Raw genomic sequence first — 17,033 nt, forward strand, 5'->3', positions numbered from 1 at the left:
TCACAATGGCTTTACTCTCCTTGTAGAGGCACGTTGTCGAGTGGATCAAGTCCCCCGGGGCCCCTCACTTTTACTTTACTTTATTAGCTTTATTTTTGCAGGGACAGTGTACATTTTAATGAACATTTCAGTAAAATGGCACATTTTCGACCGCAGTCCCTGGTCAGGTTATTTAAAAACAGATAAAATGACAATACAGACAGATAATGAACACATACAGAGCAACATATGGCAACACTTAGCAGGTAGACAGAGAAATGACACAAAATGCAACTCAGTCTCCAGTTCTCCTGTAACGGGCTTCCTCCTCCTCTTCATACGAAGAGGAGGAGTAGTGATTCGACCAAACTGCAGCGGGTTGTGAATACATAATGATTTAATAAACAAAACTGAAGAACACGACGAACACTTGAATAATTACAAAACAAATAAACGAATGTAGACAGACCTGGACCCGAACTTACATACAATGTGAAGAACGCATGAACCAGGAAACAGACTACATAAAACGAACAAACAAACAAACAAAAACCGGAACAGTCCCGTGTGGCGTAACATACAGACACTGACACAGGAGACAATCACCCACAAACAAACAGTGAGAACAACCTACCTTAATATGACTCTCAATCAGAGGAAACGTCAAACACCTGCCTCTAATTGAGAGCCATACCAGGCAACCCAAAACCAACATAGAAACAGAAAACATAGACTGCCCACCCAAAACTCACGCCCTGACCATCAAACACATACAAAACAACAGAAAACAGGTCAGGAACGTGACATCTCCAAATGAGTTGAATTTGGGATGATGGCGTTGTGGTCTAACGGGGTTGTAGCCAGCTGTCTCTTCCACACTGCTGCATCCTGTCATCTTAATAGAGCTGTTCAGTGTCACTTTGACTTTGATTTGTAGTTGATGGTGTCGATCAGATTCTGGTCGTTGAAGGGATTGGTTATTAATCATTTGTAGAATGGATTCTGAATAAAGAATAAGACATTGTTTGAAAAGCTGCTGGAATTTGTTTAGAACAAAACTTCGGCAGCTTTTTATGGTCAGTTTGCTCAGAGGGCTAAGCAGCAGTGTTTTATTGTCTATTCTACCCCGACTAAAGACAGTCATGGTTAGTGTTTTAACTCCCAGGCCAGACTAGAGCTACCCAAATAATCGTCTAGGGAGTAGGCACTGGGCAGCATCGGCCAAATAAACATAGAGCGGCGCTGTATAGACTAGAAACAGAGTGACCTTGGGTGAGGTTGAGGTATTCCATCTTGGCTGTCCAGGGAGGGCTGCCTGGAGAAGAAAAATGTAGGGAGCAGGAGGCAGGTATCCAGACTCCTGTCTAGAGACTCTCTATATCTATGTTTCAACCCTACGGAGCAGGGGTGTCAAACTCATTCCACGGATGGCCTAGTGTCTGCAGGTTTTTGCGTTTTCCTTTCAATTAAGACCTAGATAACCAGGTGAGGCCTTACTAATTATTGACCTTTTAATTCATCAATCAAGTACAAGGGTGGAGCAAAAACCTTCAGACACTCAGCCCTCCGTGGAATGAGTTTGACATGTGCTATTTCAATGGAGACAATTTCGATGGGGAGAGGGAGTTCAGTTTTCGTAACTAACAATGTGTGTTAGAGCTCTTTTGGGACAGAGCAGGGGTTAGAGAGAAAACGATGCATGAACGTGTCAACTTGTACTTCTTCCCCTCACTAACCCTGCAGCTCTGGTAAAGCAATGTTCAGGGGCTTAGGCTATTTCCCCCAGCCACTTCAAGCACAACGCTGGCTTTCCCTCTAGAGCCAAACTAGGATCTAAAGCAAACCACATTTCTGCCTGCATGAGTGCCCACTCTCAACCTAAAACGGGGAAAGCATACTCTTCCTTATTAGATGAACCATACTCAGATGATCAAAGACAGCGTGTTTTCCATGTCATTTTATTTCTTCACTCCCCTCACATCAAGTCAAAATGTTTACTTGTCTGGTCAGATGTTTTAGGGGCGTCTTTACCTTCAATTTATGTCAAGGGAAAGCAAACTGGATCTGTCAGTGACTTAACGGCCGCAGCATTGTAAGTGTAGCACTCAGTCATCGTTTGCGCCGCTGATGTTCTAGAGAATCATAATCAACGGTTGAGGCACTCAATCAATGCAGGGAGGAAGAGATGGTGTAACACTGGAGGCTGCAGGAGCGTAGAGCCTTAGTCCCTGTGCCCCCACCGGTTGGTAGGCAACCTGGATTTACTGCGCCTTTAAAGTGGTCTTCTAACTCACTCAACTGGAAAACACAAGAGAAGCAGAGCCTGTAGGTCGAATTTACGAGCTCCTCCTGGTAGGTAGCATAAACCAGAACAATGACCCAGTGTAGGAATGAATAACCGTGGCCCTGTATTTCTTTATCCCCATATTTATTGATGGGTCCCCTCAGTATAATTGAGGGTCTCTAATAAAATGTGCTGTCACATATTTATGACTTTTCTACATTTCTGAATGAATTATGGGAAGGAAGGGAAAATATTGATTGAAGCAACGTTTGCTATTTTATTAGGATCCCCATTAGCTGTTGCTAACATTTTAATGGACAAGAACAGCTCAAGGACAGAACTACATAAATGTAAAACGTCACACACAGCCAACATATCAGTACATACTCAACAAAAATATATTGGTCAAACAACGACGTTGTGCCGTGAGGTGTTGCTTTATCTATTCTTTTACACCTGGTTTGCTGTTGACTTAAGCAATCTGAGATTAGGCTTGGGCGATATACCGTATACCAGCGTATTTTGAAATACAGACAGTGATTCGTGGGGGTGCGTGCTACGTCACTGCTTATAACTATAAATTAAGTATAACTAAGAAATCTAAGATCTGTCAAATAATAAATTATATCCAGCTCAAGGTTCCAGCTATGCATTTGGCTAGATGTCAAGATCAAGTTTCTTGGTTACAGCACAGACGTTCAAGATCCCTGTTGCCTAAATTGTTTTGCGCGTAAAAATACATATTTTGACGCTATGAAACATCTGGATATTGCCCAACCCTATCTGAGATGGGAGTTCCATACAATCATGGCTCTATATAAGACTGAATTTGGAGACTGTGAAAAGACCCCTGTTGGCATGTCTGGTGGGGTAAGTGTGTGTGTCAGAGCTCTGTCTAAGTTGACGATGCAAACAATTTGGAATTTTCAACACATTGTTTCTTATAAAAAAGAATTGATGCAGTCAGTACTTTTAGCCAAGAGAGACTGTACCGGGCCGTTGGGGCTTACTTTCACCCCTGACTAGGCTTACCTTTTAATTTTATATATCAGTTTGCTTAGCGCTTAATGTGCACTGATTACACTCTACAGAAAGTGTTATGCCATGAATATAAAAATGGAGTTATTGATAGTAGGTTTGAATTTATATTCCCTCATGGAGTCTGCATAGTCTCCGAAGTATGCAGTCTCTAGGCCTATATATTGACCAAGGCATCAGTAACTGTAACAGACTGTTTTTCTTAACCCTGGCAGTCTCTAACCACAGAGGTTATTTCTTGCTAATATTTTCTCAACTGGTTGAGTGCTCTACGAAAGTCAGAAGGCTGTATGTAGGGATACACCATTCATCACACAAATGTTCTGGGGCGGGGGGGGGGGGGGGGGGAGTTGTGCTATACATCATATCTACTCGTTTACAGGGAGGGGGAGAGAGAGAGCATATGGACTCAGCTACTCCTTTTATATGGAACATGTACAGTGGGTATAGATCACTGTTTCTTTCACCTCCCTAGGGTTCAATTGGTAAAGCCACTGACCAGCATCACTAAAACTCCCCCTCAAATGGGAATCATTGAGCGTTCTTCTCCCCTTCTCCCATAACCATTCTACCTCCAGAGTGCTCACCCATGCATTCCCTTAGAAAGCCAGCGCCAGCAGACCAGAGGTGTGTCGTCGTGGCGATAGTGCTCGAGCAGCATGCATAATGTTCCCATGCTGCACAGTCAGATATGGCCGTGTGCTTGTTTCTAATTACTCGCTAAGTGGTTCTCTATATCTCTCGCCCTCCATTACCTCTCTCCATAGGCACAATGTTATGATGAGGAGGGCTAGAGCCTCTCCAGAAAGCGATGGCATCCTTGGAAACACAGACTCACACCACTGGCCCTGCTCTAGTTCTGTGGGGGGGAAGGACATAATCCTGTGGTTGAAATATCACTCTCAAAACAATAGGGCATGGTCTTGAACAGCAAGAGGCCTCAATGTGTAGAGAGGGCTGTTTAGGCTTTTGCATCCTTAGCCGGTGGGATCTCCTACTTCTAAATTCCAATGACCAAGCAAATGGCTTTCGAACAAGCAGCAGCATCCAACAGACTAGCAACAGTCTGATTTTTTGTGTAGTCTCTTATACAGACCCAAGTTTTTTTTAAGGTCTTCATGACTTATTTATCTTCAACTACCACAAAAAAAATTCAACTAACAAACATATAAACTTCTTTCACTAGATGCACCATCATCAATATGTTCTATTGAAGCACAGTGTGTTTATTAGCTAGTCCTTGAAAAGCATTTCCAGTGCAGCTGCTCCTAAAGTGCTGTGGTCAATCCAGCTGTCATTATACAAGTGCTTTGAAGGAGACAACATGTCATTTTAAAAGGAGAATCAAGATTTTATATACTTATATATTTTATATACATTTATCAGAGCAAACCGCTCACTAATCAAAGCCATAGACTTTTTATGGTTGTCATATAGTTGTCGTATGTTAATGTTCATAGAGAGCAATTTTAACTATGTTTGAAGAATTGATTCATGGTCAGTTCTTGTTCTTCTGTCTGTCATCAGTTTAACTTTAGGTTAAAGACAAATCATGGACATAGCCACTGGTATATTGTGGTACATTGCCATAGAAATCTGCAAATTATCCAACTCCTTGGCACTAATAACTAGGCTAACTCTGACAAGCTACACTAACACATTTCACATTGCATTTCAATTCCATTTCTGTCATAAATCCCACGTTAAATGACTCTGAAGGATTCGGGATGATACTGTATTTCTGTGATGAATTTGAAAATGCATGGCTGAAAGAAGGGAGGTATGCCAATGTTTCCCCTGTCTATTGACCCACGTCAGTCTGAAGCTGCAGCTGCCTAATTGAAATCATTCATTTACTGGGGGAGCCCTCTAACTCCCTTCTCTAAATATTTTGTAGGTAATTAGAGGGAAATACCTGGGTCTCAGAGCGACGAGAGGAGCACATTCAGAAACATAATCACACAAATACACCGTTTTTTGTATCTCTCAAATTCACTCACACACTGACTTTTCCCACAGTCTCACTGTATTTCTCATTCTCTCTGCCATTCTCCCCCATCAGAGATGAGAGACTGTGTAGAGCCACTGACAATGTACATGTAATGGACCTGGAGCATTTGACACTTTGAAATGAGGCCTGAGAGTGAGGAGAGGGAGAATTCACCTTTCATAGTCCAGTAAGCTGCAAAACCAAGGGTTGAGCCTTTCTCCTTCTTTCTCTCTCTCCTCCCAGTCAAAACAAACATGGCTATTTATAGAGCTATATTTTGAAAGGATAAAACCTCTAATACTACTCATTGTGACAATTAACAGGAAAGTGAAAAAACAAATGCCATGATGATGGATTTTCTTGGTACATCTCTGGGCACAAAGTCTCTGTAATTGAGCAGACTGTTCTTTGTGTGTGCTTGTGTTTTCAGATCTGGTTATATAACAGTACCTTTAAGGGGGGGGGGGGGGGAACGAGCAGGGAATGAGCAAGCATACAGAAATTGAGTTGATTCCCCGTGCTCTCACAGATCTTGACAAGCCCTTTCAAGATCGTAAGCCTATGTTTGGGCAGATGATGAAATGTGCCGCCATGGTTTTCCGATCCTATTGTTATTGAATGTGCTTTCGTCTTATGTTAGGCTTATTTACATATCATAAAGTGTAGGGCTTTGTTCGAAATGTTGAAACGTATTTTTTACATATATTGACAGACTAAAACCAACTACATATGCACTGAGCTTGTCTGATGCTTTAAGTACACTGTTTGATTAAACAGTGCTGAAGTTACAACATTTCAGCCATTTGGTTTCTTACTAAGTACTTACTTACTTGTTACTGACTTAGAAGTTCTGTTACCGAAATCCGTCATATTTGTTTAGGAAAAACCTTCTCTATTCCCTCAACCCTTGCTCTCTTTACGTGAAACGTGTAAGCATCGCATGCATGTGACCAATGGGGCCTGACTTTAATAGCCTATCATAATCACACCAGTACATTGGTTATAACAAACTCCGAACACAGTAACACATGACAGCAAAATGCATGCAGAGGACGTGAAAAGGAATGGCCCCCAGCATTGAGATGTGAGCTAAACATTGCACTTGCTCTTGAGATGCGTTTTAAGGCTATGGATGCGAAAGTGAACTTATCATTTTCAAACGTTTAGGTCAGTTGTATGCTGCTTTGCGATCTATTTTTTACTGATGCATTTGGCAATATTCAATTCATACGCACACAACATATGAACAAAAACATTCACTGTGAAAGTTGATACATGTAGGCCCTTCATATATAGGCTATGCGCAGCACCTGTCAAACTCAGACATTTCTCTTAACACACAGGGATGTCGATTCGCACGGGACTAGTATTATCAGAGGGCTTTGGAGTTCGCCAAAGAACTGTAGGTTATTCTGGCTGGAATTGTTAGTGTCCTGCCATGTACAAATTACTGACATGGCAGATTCGGATGGGACAAAAATTACAGATGTGGTGTTTTGTGCTTGTGCACAGAATTTACATTCCTTGTCTCTGCTGCTGCTGCTGCCTCCGCCATATTGTTCTCAATCCCAATATGCTGGTTAATTTTGCTATTATGCACATAGCAACATAGAGAAATGCACCAATTCTATTGCGCACTGAAGATTGTTTCACAACTGCGTACAGTGACCATATCCAACACGGGAGAAAGCGAATTTGTTATAAAATATTACATTTATTAGTGTTGCACCATTTATTTTTACATAATATAACCATATTCATTTTCAGTATCACATGTCTTAGAACAGGTATTCCTAAACTGGGGTACGCAATGCCGTCGGGGGTACGCCAAATAAAAATGTGATTCACATTTTCACATTTTTCTTCACATTTTCAAACAGTCCATTTATATTTTCCAACGGGGCTATACATTTGGGTGAGGTTTTTTACTTACCTGAGTAGCCTCGTTTCACTGCCAAAAATAAAATTAAACCATCTTGTCACACCCTGACCTTAGAGATTCTTTATTCTCTATTTTGGGTTAGGTCGGGGTGTGACTAGGGTGGGCATTCCAGTTTCTTTATTTCTAGGTTGGCCTGGTATGGTTCCCAATCAGAGGCAGCTGTCTATTGTTGTCTCTGATTGGGGATCATACTTAGGCAGCTTTTTCCCACCTGTTGGTTGTGGGATCTTGTTTGTGTATAGTTGCCTTGAGCACTACATAGCTTCACATTTCTTTGTTCTTTATTGTTTTTTGCCGGTTCACGTTAAATAAAGATGATGAACTCAAACCACGCTGCACCTTGGTCCGATTCTTACAACAACGTTCGTGACAGAAGATCCCACCACCCCAGGACCAAGCAGTGTGCCCAGGAGGAGCAGACATCCTGGACGTGGGAGGATATATTGGACGGGAAGGGATCCTGGACGTGGGAGGATATATTGGACGGGAAAGGATCCTGGACGTGGGAGGATATATTGGACGGGAAAGGATCCTGGACGTGGGAGGAAATCCTGTCCGGAAAGGATCGCCTTCCATGGGAGCGAGGGAGGGACAGCAACGACACCGGGGTTCGCGGCCACGACGTAGGCCCAAGAAACAGCCTCAAATTTTATTTTGGGGGGGGCACACGGGGTAGTCGGCGGAGCTGAGGGGTGAGTCAGAGACCGAGGGGGAATATTGGGATAGATTGAGCGAGGAGTGGTTGGCGAAAGTTGAGGAGAGTGATGAGAGAGAGCTGTTGGTTTGGCTGGAGAGGCAAGACAGTCACCCTGAGGAGCGTGTTAGCCATCCGATGCCACCTGTGCCAGCTCTCCGCACTCGCTTTGAGGAGAGTGTCATCGTTCCGGTACAATGTGTGCCGGTTCTACGCACCGTGTCTCCAGTGCGCCTCCACAGCCTAGTGCGTCCTGTGCCAGCTCCCCGGTTCCCAGTCCGGAGCCTCCAGTGATGATCCATGGCCTGGAGCCTCTAGTGATGATCCATGGCCCGGAGCCTCCTGTGATGATCCATGGCCCGGAGCCTCCAGTGATGATCCATGGCCCGGAGCCTCCAGTGATGATCCATGGCCCGGAGCCTCCAGTGATGATCCATGGCCCGGAGCCTCCTGTGATGATCCATGGTCCGGAGCCTCCAGTGATGATCCATGGTCCAGAGCCTCCTCTTGGTCCGATTCTTACAACAACGATCGTGACACATCTAGTGTTGAGCGAAATAACAACGCAATGTCAAATACATGTAGCCTAGTCAAATAATTAACATCCAGTCACATTAACCGTTACACTCTCGTGGTAATTCCACTAATGGTCCGTATGTAGCCAAACGTAGCTGCTGCTCATTCCATTTGCTCGAAAATGGATAAATGGTTAGAAAAAGTTAGGCCTGCGTCCATAGAGACACATACCAGCTCTTCTGGTAGTACTGCTGCTACCAGCAGTACTACACCTGCACCTATCGACGACAAGTTGTTCTGCTTCCACGGGCAAATCCAATGCTAGCATCAGTTATTCTACATTTGTTGTTAGCCCAGCTAGCATGGACACTGACAGTTGTGAATCTGATGCAGCCGAAGAGCTACTGCCCCCTTACCCGGGAAAAAAACAAACAACAGTACTTTCTCACAACTCGATGAAACCTTTACTCTTGCGCAGACATTTAGAAACAAAACGTGCAAATTTGAAAAATAAGCCACCAGAGTTTTTTGAGCGAGAATTAAGACGACTTTTGAGTAGTAAGACATGTATAAAAGCAACAGATACCATTAATAAGAAGGGGCTAGAAGCGTCTTATATGGTGAGCTACTGAGTGGCTAGGACAGGCAAGCCCCATACTATTGTGGAGGGCTTAATTCTTCCTGCTGCCGCGGATATGGCTGGGACAATGCTGGGGGAAAAGGCCAAAAAAACGATACAGACAATACCCTTCATAAAACAACACTGTTTCACCACGCATCAGTGACATGGCAGGAGATGTTTTGAAACAGTTACTGCTTCGCATACAAGCCAGTGAATTCTATGCGTTACAGCTGGATGAGTCAGCAGATGTGGCTGGCCTGCCACAGCTCCTGGTATATGTCCGTTACGTTTATGGGGGGTCAATTAAGGAAGACATCCTCTTCTGGAAACCAGGACAGCAGGAGAGGATATTTTTTAATTACTGGACATCTTTGTGACATCAAATGGACTTTGGTGGTCAAGATGTGTTGGTATCTGTACTGATGGCGCAAAAGCCATGACAGGGAGACATAGTGGAGTGTTAACGGACGTGCAAGCAGTTGCTCCCGACGCCACTTGGGTACACTGCAGCATCCACCGAGAGGCTCTTGCTGCCAAGGGAATGCCTGACAGCTTGAAAGACGTTTTGGACACTACAGTGAAAATGGTTAACTTTGTTAAAGCAAGGCCCCTGAACTCTCATGTATTTTCTGCACTATGCAATGATATGGGCAGCTACCCTGTAACGCTTTTACAACGTACAGAGGTGCGCTGGTTATCAAGGGGCAATGTATTGACACGTTTTTTTAATTGAGAGACAAGCTTAAAGTTTTCTTTACTGACCATAATTTTCACCTGTCTGACCGATTGCATGATGACGAGTTTCTCACACGACTGGCCTATCTGGGTGATTTTTTTTCTCGCCTGAATGATCTGAATCTAGGATTACAGGGACTCTCCGCAACTATATTTAATGCAGGACAAAATTGAGACTATGACTAAGAAGTTGGAGCTCTTCTCTGTCTGCATTAACAAGGACAACACACAGGGTTTTCCATCATTGTATGATTTTTTTGTGTGTGCCAATAAACTCAAGCTTACAGACAATGTCAAATGTGATATAGCGATGCACCTGAGTGAGTTGGGTGAGCAATTACGCAGGTACTTTCCAGAAACCGATGACACAAACAACTGGATTCGTTATTCCTTTCATGTCCTCCCTCCAGTCCACTTACCGATATCTGAACAAGAGAGCTTCATCAAAATTGCAATAAGCGGTTCTGTGAAAATTTAATTGAATCAGAAGCCACTGCCAGATTTCTGTATTGGGCTGCGCTCAGAGTATCCTGCCTTGGCAAATTGCACTGTTAAGAAACTGATGCCCTTTGCAACCACGTACCTATGTGAGAGTGGATACTCAGCCCTCACTAGCATAAAAACTACATACAGGCACAGACTGTGTGTGGAAAATGATTTAAGACTGAGACTCTCCAATACAACCCAATTTCACCGGACGTGCTACCTGTCCCAGACCTGCTGTTTTCAACTCTCTAGAGACAGCAGGAGCGGTAGAGATACTCTTAATGATCGGCTATGAAAAGCCAACTGACATTTACTCCTGAGGTGCTGACTTGCTGCATCCTCGACAACTACTGTGATTATTATTATTTGACCATGCTGGTCATTTATGAACATTTCAACATCTTGGCCATGTTCTGTTATAATCTCCACCCGGCACAGCCAGAAGAGGACTGAAGAGTAATGTACATCCTTTCAAGCACACCCTTCTCATTAACCTGGGGTGAGTTATTCACAATTTCCGATGAACAAATCGACAGATGGTGTGATCAGAAACTGACGTACCTTCAACCTAGTTCAGCTTGTATCTCTTTGGCAGTTATCCTTGGTTCTTTTTCTACCATTCGCACTATCCTTCTGTTCAATCTGGGGTCGATATTCCTCTTGCGCCCGCGCCCAGGGAGGTTGGCTACAGTTCCATGTACCTTAAAGTTCTTAATATTTGCAACTGTTGTCACAGGAACATCAAGCTACTTGGAGATGGTCTTGTGGACTTTCCATTTACCATGCTTGTCTATTATTTTCTTTCTAATCTCCTCAGACAAATCTCTGCTTTGCTTTCTCTGGCCCATGTTCAGTGTGGTGCACACAATGATACCAAACAGCTCAGTGACTACTTTTCTCCATTTAAATAGGCTGACTGACTGACTACAAGATTGGAGATGTGTGATACTAATTAAAGAAAATAATTAGTTTGAAATATCACTATAATCCAATTTATTTATTATATTGTGTGTCCAGGCCATTTTAGAATATCTTTGTAGAATAAGCAATAATGAATCTCTTTTCACAGCTTCTTTGCTTTATTCTATGACATACCAAAGGCATGCAAGTATACACAATAAAATATATTTTCATTTCATCACTTTTCAGGAGGAATGAAGCATTATTTCAATGAGCTGTATGGGTACCAACAAATTTGAGCACGTCTGTATGTAAGATGGCTAAATAAAGAGCAAATTGATTGATTATTATTTGTGCCCTGGTCCTATAAGAGCTTTTTGTCACTTCCCACGAGCCGGATTGTGACAAACTCACACTCATTCTTATGTTTAATAAATGTATAGTGTGTGTGTGGCAGGCTTACAATGTTGGCAAAAAATGACATTTGAGAGTGCGCTGATCCTGGTGCTAGAGGGAGTACGCAGCTGGAGGTTGAATGTTTGAAGTACGGGACTGTAAAACGTTTGGGAACCACTGTCTTAGAGTGATGGACTGCGACATCCCTGTGGCCTCCGCAATGGATTAGTCCACTGAGACAGGCGCGAATCAGATAGGTGTCTTCTGCAACATAAAAAAATAAAAGCAATCTTGGTCGACCGAGCTGTTGCTTAGAGCAGGGGTTTTCAAAGTTTTCTTGCCCAGGCAAACCAGCAACTCAGGGACCCCCATCATATGTTAGCAAACAAAATGTTTGTCTTATCATGTGAAATGATACTGGCAAGTAGAAGTAATTAAAATGTTTAAATGAATAGACTTGATAGACAGTTTTGTTATTTTGACCTCCACAGTGCATTGGAAGAGGAATTTGCTCCAGGGGCACCGTACTACTATGGCTGACCCTGTAAAACAACACATTTCACTGTACCTATCCGATGTATGTGACAATAACACATCTATATCTATGTCCTCCACCGGTCTATGGTTTGAAGGCTGTCATTTTGAAACAGTCAGTCAAGATGTCCATTGTCTTGTTTTTTTAGTGTGATTGTGTCTTCAGCATTTCCAGCAAGTGTTTGCACTGTATCATGTATACAGGTATATTCAGGTATGACTATAAGCACAGAACACTTAAAGTACCTCTGTGTTTTTCCCTAGAGAGCTAACCGTGTTCAGGCAACAAGGCTACCATTCATATTAGCCTTAATTGGCCTTTAGCAGAATGAGGATTTCTCTACCATTATGCCATTACAAATCTACTGCTAGACTAGGCTTTATGTAAAAGTAGGTGAAAGGAGATGTGTAAATGTCCTTGTGCTTTTTGCTGTTTTCTCATGAGAGGAATGAGCACTGTAGTACTTTGTTTGTATACTTTGCACTGAGAGAGGTTTTGCTGGGGGAAACAAGTATTATTATTATTTGGGGATCCCGAGTGGCGCAGGGGTCTAAGACACTGCATCTCAGTGCTAGAGGCGTCACTACAGACCCTGGTTCGATTCCAGGCTGTATCACAACTGGCTGTGATTGGCAGTGCCATAGGGTGGCGCACAATTGGCCCAGCGTCGTCCGGGTTAGGGTTTGGCCGGGGTAGGCCGTCATTGTAAATACGAATTTGTTCTTAACTGACTTGCCTAGGTAAATAAAGGGAGTTTTTTTTTGTGGGAGGAATAAGTGATTCAGAGCTTTATGTACTTTGATGAAGTAAAGTACTTGTTTTCAAGGTGGAGGCTTCACTGCTAATTCCTGGAATCTGTGGTCTCAGGAAGAGAGGTCTCTGTCCAGACTGTGTGTCTGTTGTGTCCAGTAGGAGTTCCAGGTCATGACCACTCACTCCTGACCTTTCACCCTGGACACAGCCTGTCCTGTCCACTTCACTAATATCTCTCTACCCCTTTATACGTACACACACACACACACCAGCTCTGATTCCGCATTCCTGTCTCCACGCTGTGTTTCAGTTTGTGTTGCCTTTTCCTCGCTCTGTGGAGGGAAAGGGAGGGGGTTAGAAGTCTAGTAGAGTGCCCAGGGACCGTTCTCAGTGCTCAGTCCAATAGAAGGCAGCTGCACTGACTAACAGCGAAGGCCCCAACGTTGCAACTAACACCCACCACTAGGACAGGAAGGAAAGGGCGACACTAACAACAAAAGGTGAAAAAACACACAGAGGAGAGCAGAGCAGCCCTTTGTTTCAGGGGGAACTCACACAGTAAAGCCTCCACAGTGGACAGAACACCACCGGGAGAGAGCTTATATTGTAGTTTTAGGAGGGTGAACCCTGAGGCCGTTGTTTTCCAGCAGTATTGTAGTTCTGTTGGTGGAAACATAATGGTATGCTGGGCGACCGTGTGCTACCTCTGAGCAGGAGATGAAGACAAGCTACAGCCTGGAGGAGAAACACACACAGCGCCTTGGTCAGGGGAAGAGGGGGAGCACCGGTAAGGAGAAAAGAGGAGAGGATGAGGTGAGACAGTAGGAAGTAAGAGACAGAGGAGCAAAGCGTGTAAAGGAGGGAAGACGGGTAAAGAGTAGTTTCAGAGAAGAGGAGTTTGAGCAGCGACGCAAATGAGAAGACTGATGGGAGGCCCTCTTTGGGGAAGAGAAACAAACGAGAGGATTTGGGAGGAGAGGCCAGAAGAGGGTGAGAGAGGAGGAGAGGAGGGCATGAGAGCATGAGGCATGAGAGCATGAGGCTCCTCCACAGCTGTCTGTGTTTGTTTATGAAAGGTGAGTTTGTTCATGCCTGTCAGCCAACCATGTGGGTATTCACAGCTGAGGAGCCTGCAGATGAATGCAGGGAGGGGGCACAGACGCTCAGAGGGGTGACAGTGGGTGGAGGTGAAGCAGTAGTAGTCTCTGACAAGCGGTGGTGCATTAGGTTGACTACTTCCCTTAAAGAGATGTGGTAGACAGACATACTTTGTTTTCTTGACCAGTCTACCTCGTTTTAATTTATTCAGCCCATCAGTTGTTTTATTTCCGTACTTTGTCAAACAAATGTTTTTCTTTCACGTTTTTAATGGGGGAATTTGTTTTTGTTAAGGTCTGTCGTCTAATAACTGCTGCAGTGATCTTTCTATTTTACGGCACCGTTAAGCTACACAAGCTGGATTTGTTTCGAATTATACAGGCTAAATGAGGAGGGCTTTGTGTGAATGGTAATGAAGATGATTATTTCCTATCTCTATGTCTTTGTCCCTAGGACATGGCCTGTTATTGGTTGTGCACCAGATTTATCCTGTAGGATGTCACAGATTCCTTCCTTATCCCCCTTATCAGAGGTTATCTTTCATAAAAGGACAATACTTCTAAAAGCGTTTATCTGTGTTTGCTCTTTCTGTAAAACAATACTGCTATAATTCATTAATTAAACTGTCAAAAAGGCTTTTGAATTATAGAGAGTATAGATAAATCAGACAGCAAACCATTTTCGGGAAATACCAAAAATATTGGCATTATTGTGTATTTTAATATCCAAAATATACACTGAGTGTACAAAACATTCGGGACACCTTCCTAATATTTAGTTGCACCCTCTTACCCTCAGAACAGCCTCAATTTGTCGGGGCGTGTACTCTACAAGGTGTCGAAAGCATTCCACAGGGATGTGGGCCCATGTTGACTCCAATGCTTCCTACAGTTGTGTCAAGTTGGCTGGCTGGATGTCTTTTGGGTGGTGGACCATTCTTGATACACATGGGAAACTGCTGAGAGTGGAAAAACCCAACAGCGCTGCAGCTCTTGACACATTCAAACCAGTGCGCCTGGCACCTATTACCATACCCCGTTCAAAGGCATTTAAATCTTTTGTCTTGCCCATTCACCCTCTGAATGGCATACAAAAACAATGAATGTCTCTATTGTCTCAAGGCTTAAGCATTGTCTCCTCGCCTTCATATAGACTGATTCGAAGTGGATTTATTTAAAGTGACCTCAATAAGGGATCATAGCTTTCACCTGAATTCACCTGGTCAGTCTGTCATGTTTTGTATACTCCGTGTACATGTAACTGCCAAAATAAAGGATACAAAGTATATTGAAAGCAGGTGCTTCCACACAGGTGTGGATCCTGAGTTATTTAAGCAATTAACATCCCATCATGCTTCAGGTCATGTATAAAAATGCCCAGTTGCCCATTATTTTGGCTACCATGGCTAGAAGAAGAGATCTCAGTGACTTTGAAAGAGGGGTCTCAACGGAGCATAGGGGGTTGAAAGTGTGTGTGTGTGTGTGTGTGTGTGTGTGTGTGTGTGTGTGTGTGTGTGTGTGTGTGTGTGGGTGTGGGTGTTTCATTCACCAGATCTCCCACCTACACGGAACAAAAATATAATGCAACATGTAAAGTGTTGATCCCATGTTTCATGAGCTAAAATAAAGATCCCAGAAATGTTTGATACTCACAATATTTCTCTCAAATGTTGTGCACACATTTGTTTGCATCCCTGTTAGTGAGCATTTCTCCTTTGCCAAGATAATCAATCCACCTGACATGTGTGGCATATGAAGAAGCTGATTAAACAGCATGATCATTACACAGGTGCACCTTGTGCTGGGGACAAAAGGCCACAATGTGCAGTTTTGTCACACAATACAATGCCACAGATGTCTCAAGTTTTGAGGGTGTGTGTAATTGCCATGCTGACTGCAGGAATGTCCACCAGAGCTGTTTCCAGATAATTTAATGTTCATTTCTCTACCATAAGCCACCTCCAAAGTGGCAATTTGAATGCAAAGCTACCGTGACGAGATCCTGAGGTCCATTGTCGTGCCATTCATCAGCCGCCATCACCTTGTGTTTCAGCATGATAGTGCATGGCCCCATGTCACAAGTATCTGTACACAATTCCTGGAAGCTAAAAATGTCCCAGCTCTTCCATGGCCTGCATACTCAAAAGACATGTCACCCCTTGAGCATGTTTGGAATGCTCTGGATTGACGTGTATGACCATGCGTTTCAGATCCCGCCAATATCCAGAAACTTTGTACAACCATTGAAGAGTGAGACAACATTCCACAGGCCACAATCAACTGCCTTATCAACTCTATCAACTCTCACACCAGATACTGGTTTTCTGATCCATGCCCCTACTTTGACCAACAGCTGCATATCTGTATTCGCAGTCATGTGAAATCCATAGATTAGGGCCTATTGAATTTGTTTCAATTAACTGATTTCCTTATGTGAACTATAACTCAGTAAAATCTTTGAAATTGTTACATGTTGCATTTTATAATTTTGTTCAGTATAATTGAACACTTATGGGAGATTCTGGAGCGGCGCCTGAGAGCGTTTTCCATCACCATCAACAGAACACCAAATTATGGAATTTCTTGTGTGAGACTGGTGTTGCATCCCTCCAATAAGAGTTTCAGGCACATTGAAGCTGTTCTGGTGGCCCTACGCCCTATTAAGACACTTTATGTTGGTGTTTTCTTTATTTTGTTTGTTACCTGTAAATGATACACAAAATATACAAAAGTATGTGGACACCCCTTCAAATTAGTGGATTTGGCTATTTCAGTCACACCTGTTGCTGACCGGTGTATAAAATTGAGCACACAGCCATGCAATCGCCATAGACAAACATTGGCAGTAGAATGGCCTTACTGAAGAGCTCAGTGACGTTCAATGTGGCACCGTCATAGGATGTCATCTTTCCAACTAGTCAGTTTGTCAAATTTATTCCCTGCTAAAGCTGCCCTGGTCAACTGTACGGGCTGTTATTGTGAAGTGGAAACGTCTGGGAGAAACACAGCCGCGAAGTGGTAGGCCACACAAGCTCACAGAACGGGACCGCCGAGTGCTGAAGCGCG

General features: G+C 43.4%; 1 protein-coding gene across 7 annotated transcripts in view; it reads left to right on the forward strand.

The window, feature by feature from the left end:
- Nucleotides 1-17,033, forward strand: part of LOC139552342 (colorectal mutant cancer protein-like) — a 136,785-nt gene that overhangs the window by 20,409 nt on the left and 99,343 nt on the right. The window contains exon 1 of one of the 7 annotated variants that reach the window (XM_071363985.1): nucleotides 13,386-13,657. The exons of 5 other annotated variants lie outside the window; for them this stretch is intronic. The gene's annotated coding sequence lies outside the window, so the exon portion shown is untranslated. Of the gene's footprint in view, nucleotides 1-13,385; nucleotides 13,658-13,722; nucleotides 13,947-17,033 lie in introns of those variants that run through there. One more of the 7 variants, XM_071363983.1, reaches the window with a different exon arrangement.

This window comes from Salvelinus alpinus, chromosome 24 (genome assembly GCF_045679555.1).
Source record: "Salvelinus alpinus chromosome 24, SLU_Salpinus.1, whole genome shotgun sequence".
NCBI lineage: Eukaryota > Metazoa > Chordata > Actinopteri > Salmoniformes > Salmonidae > Salvelinus > Salvelinus alpinus.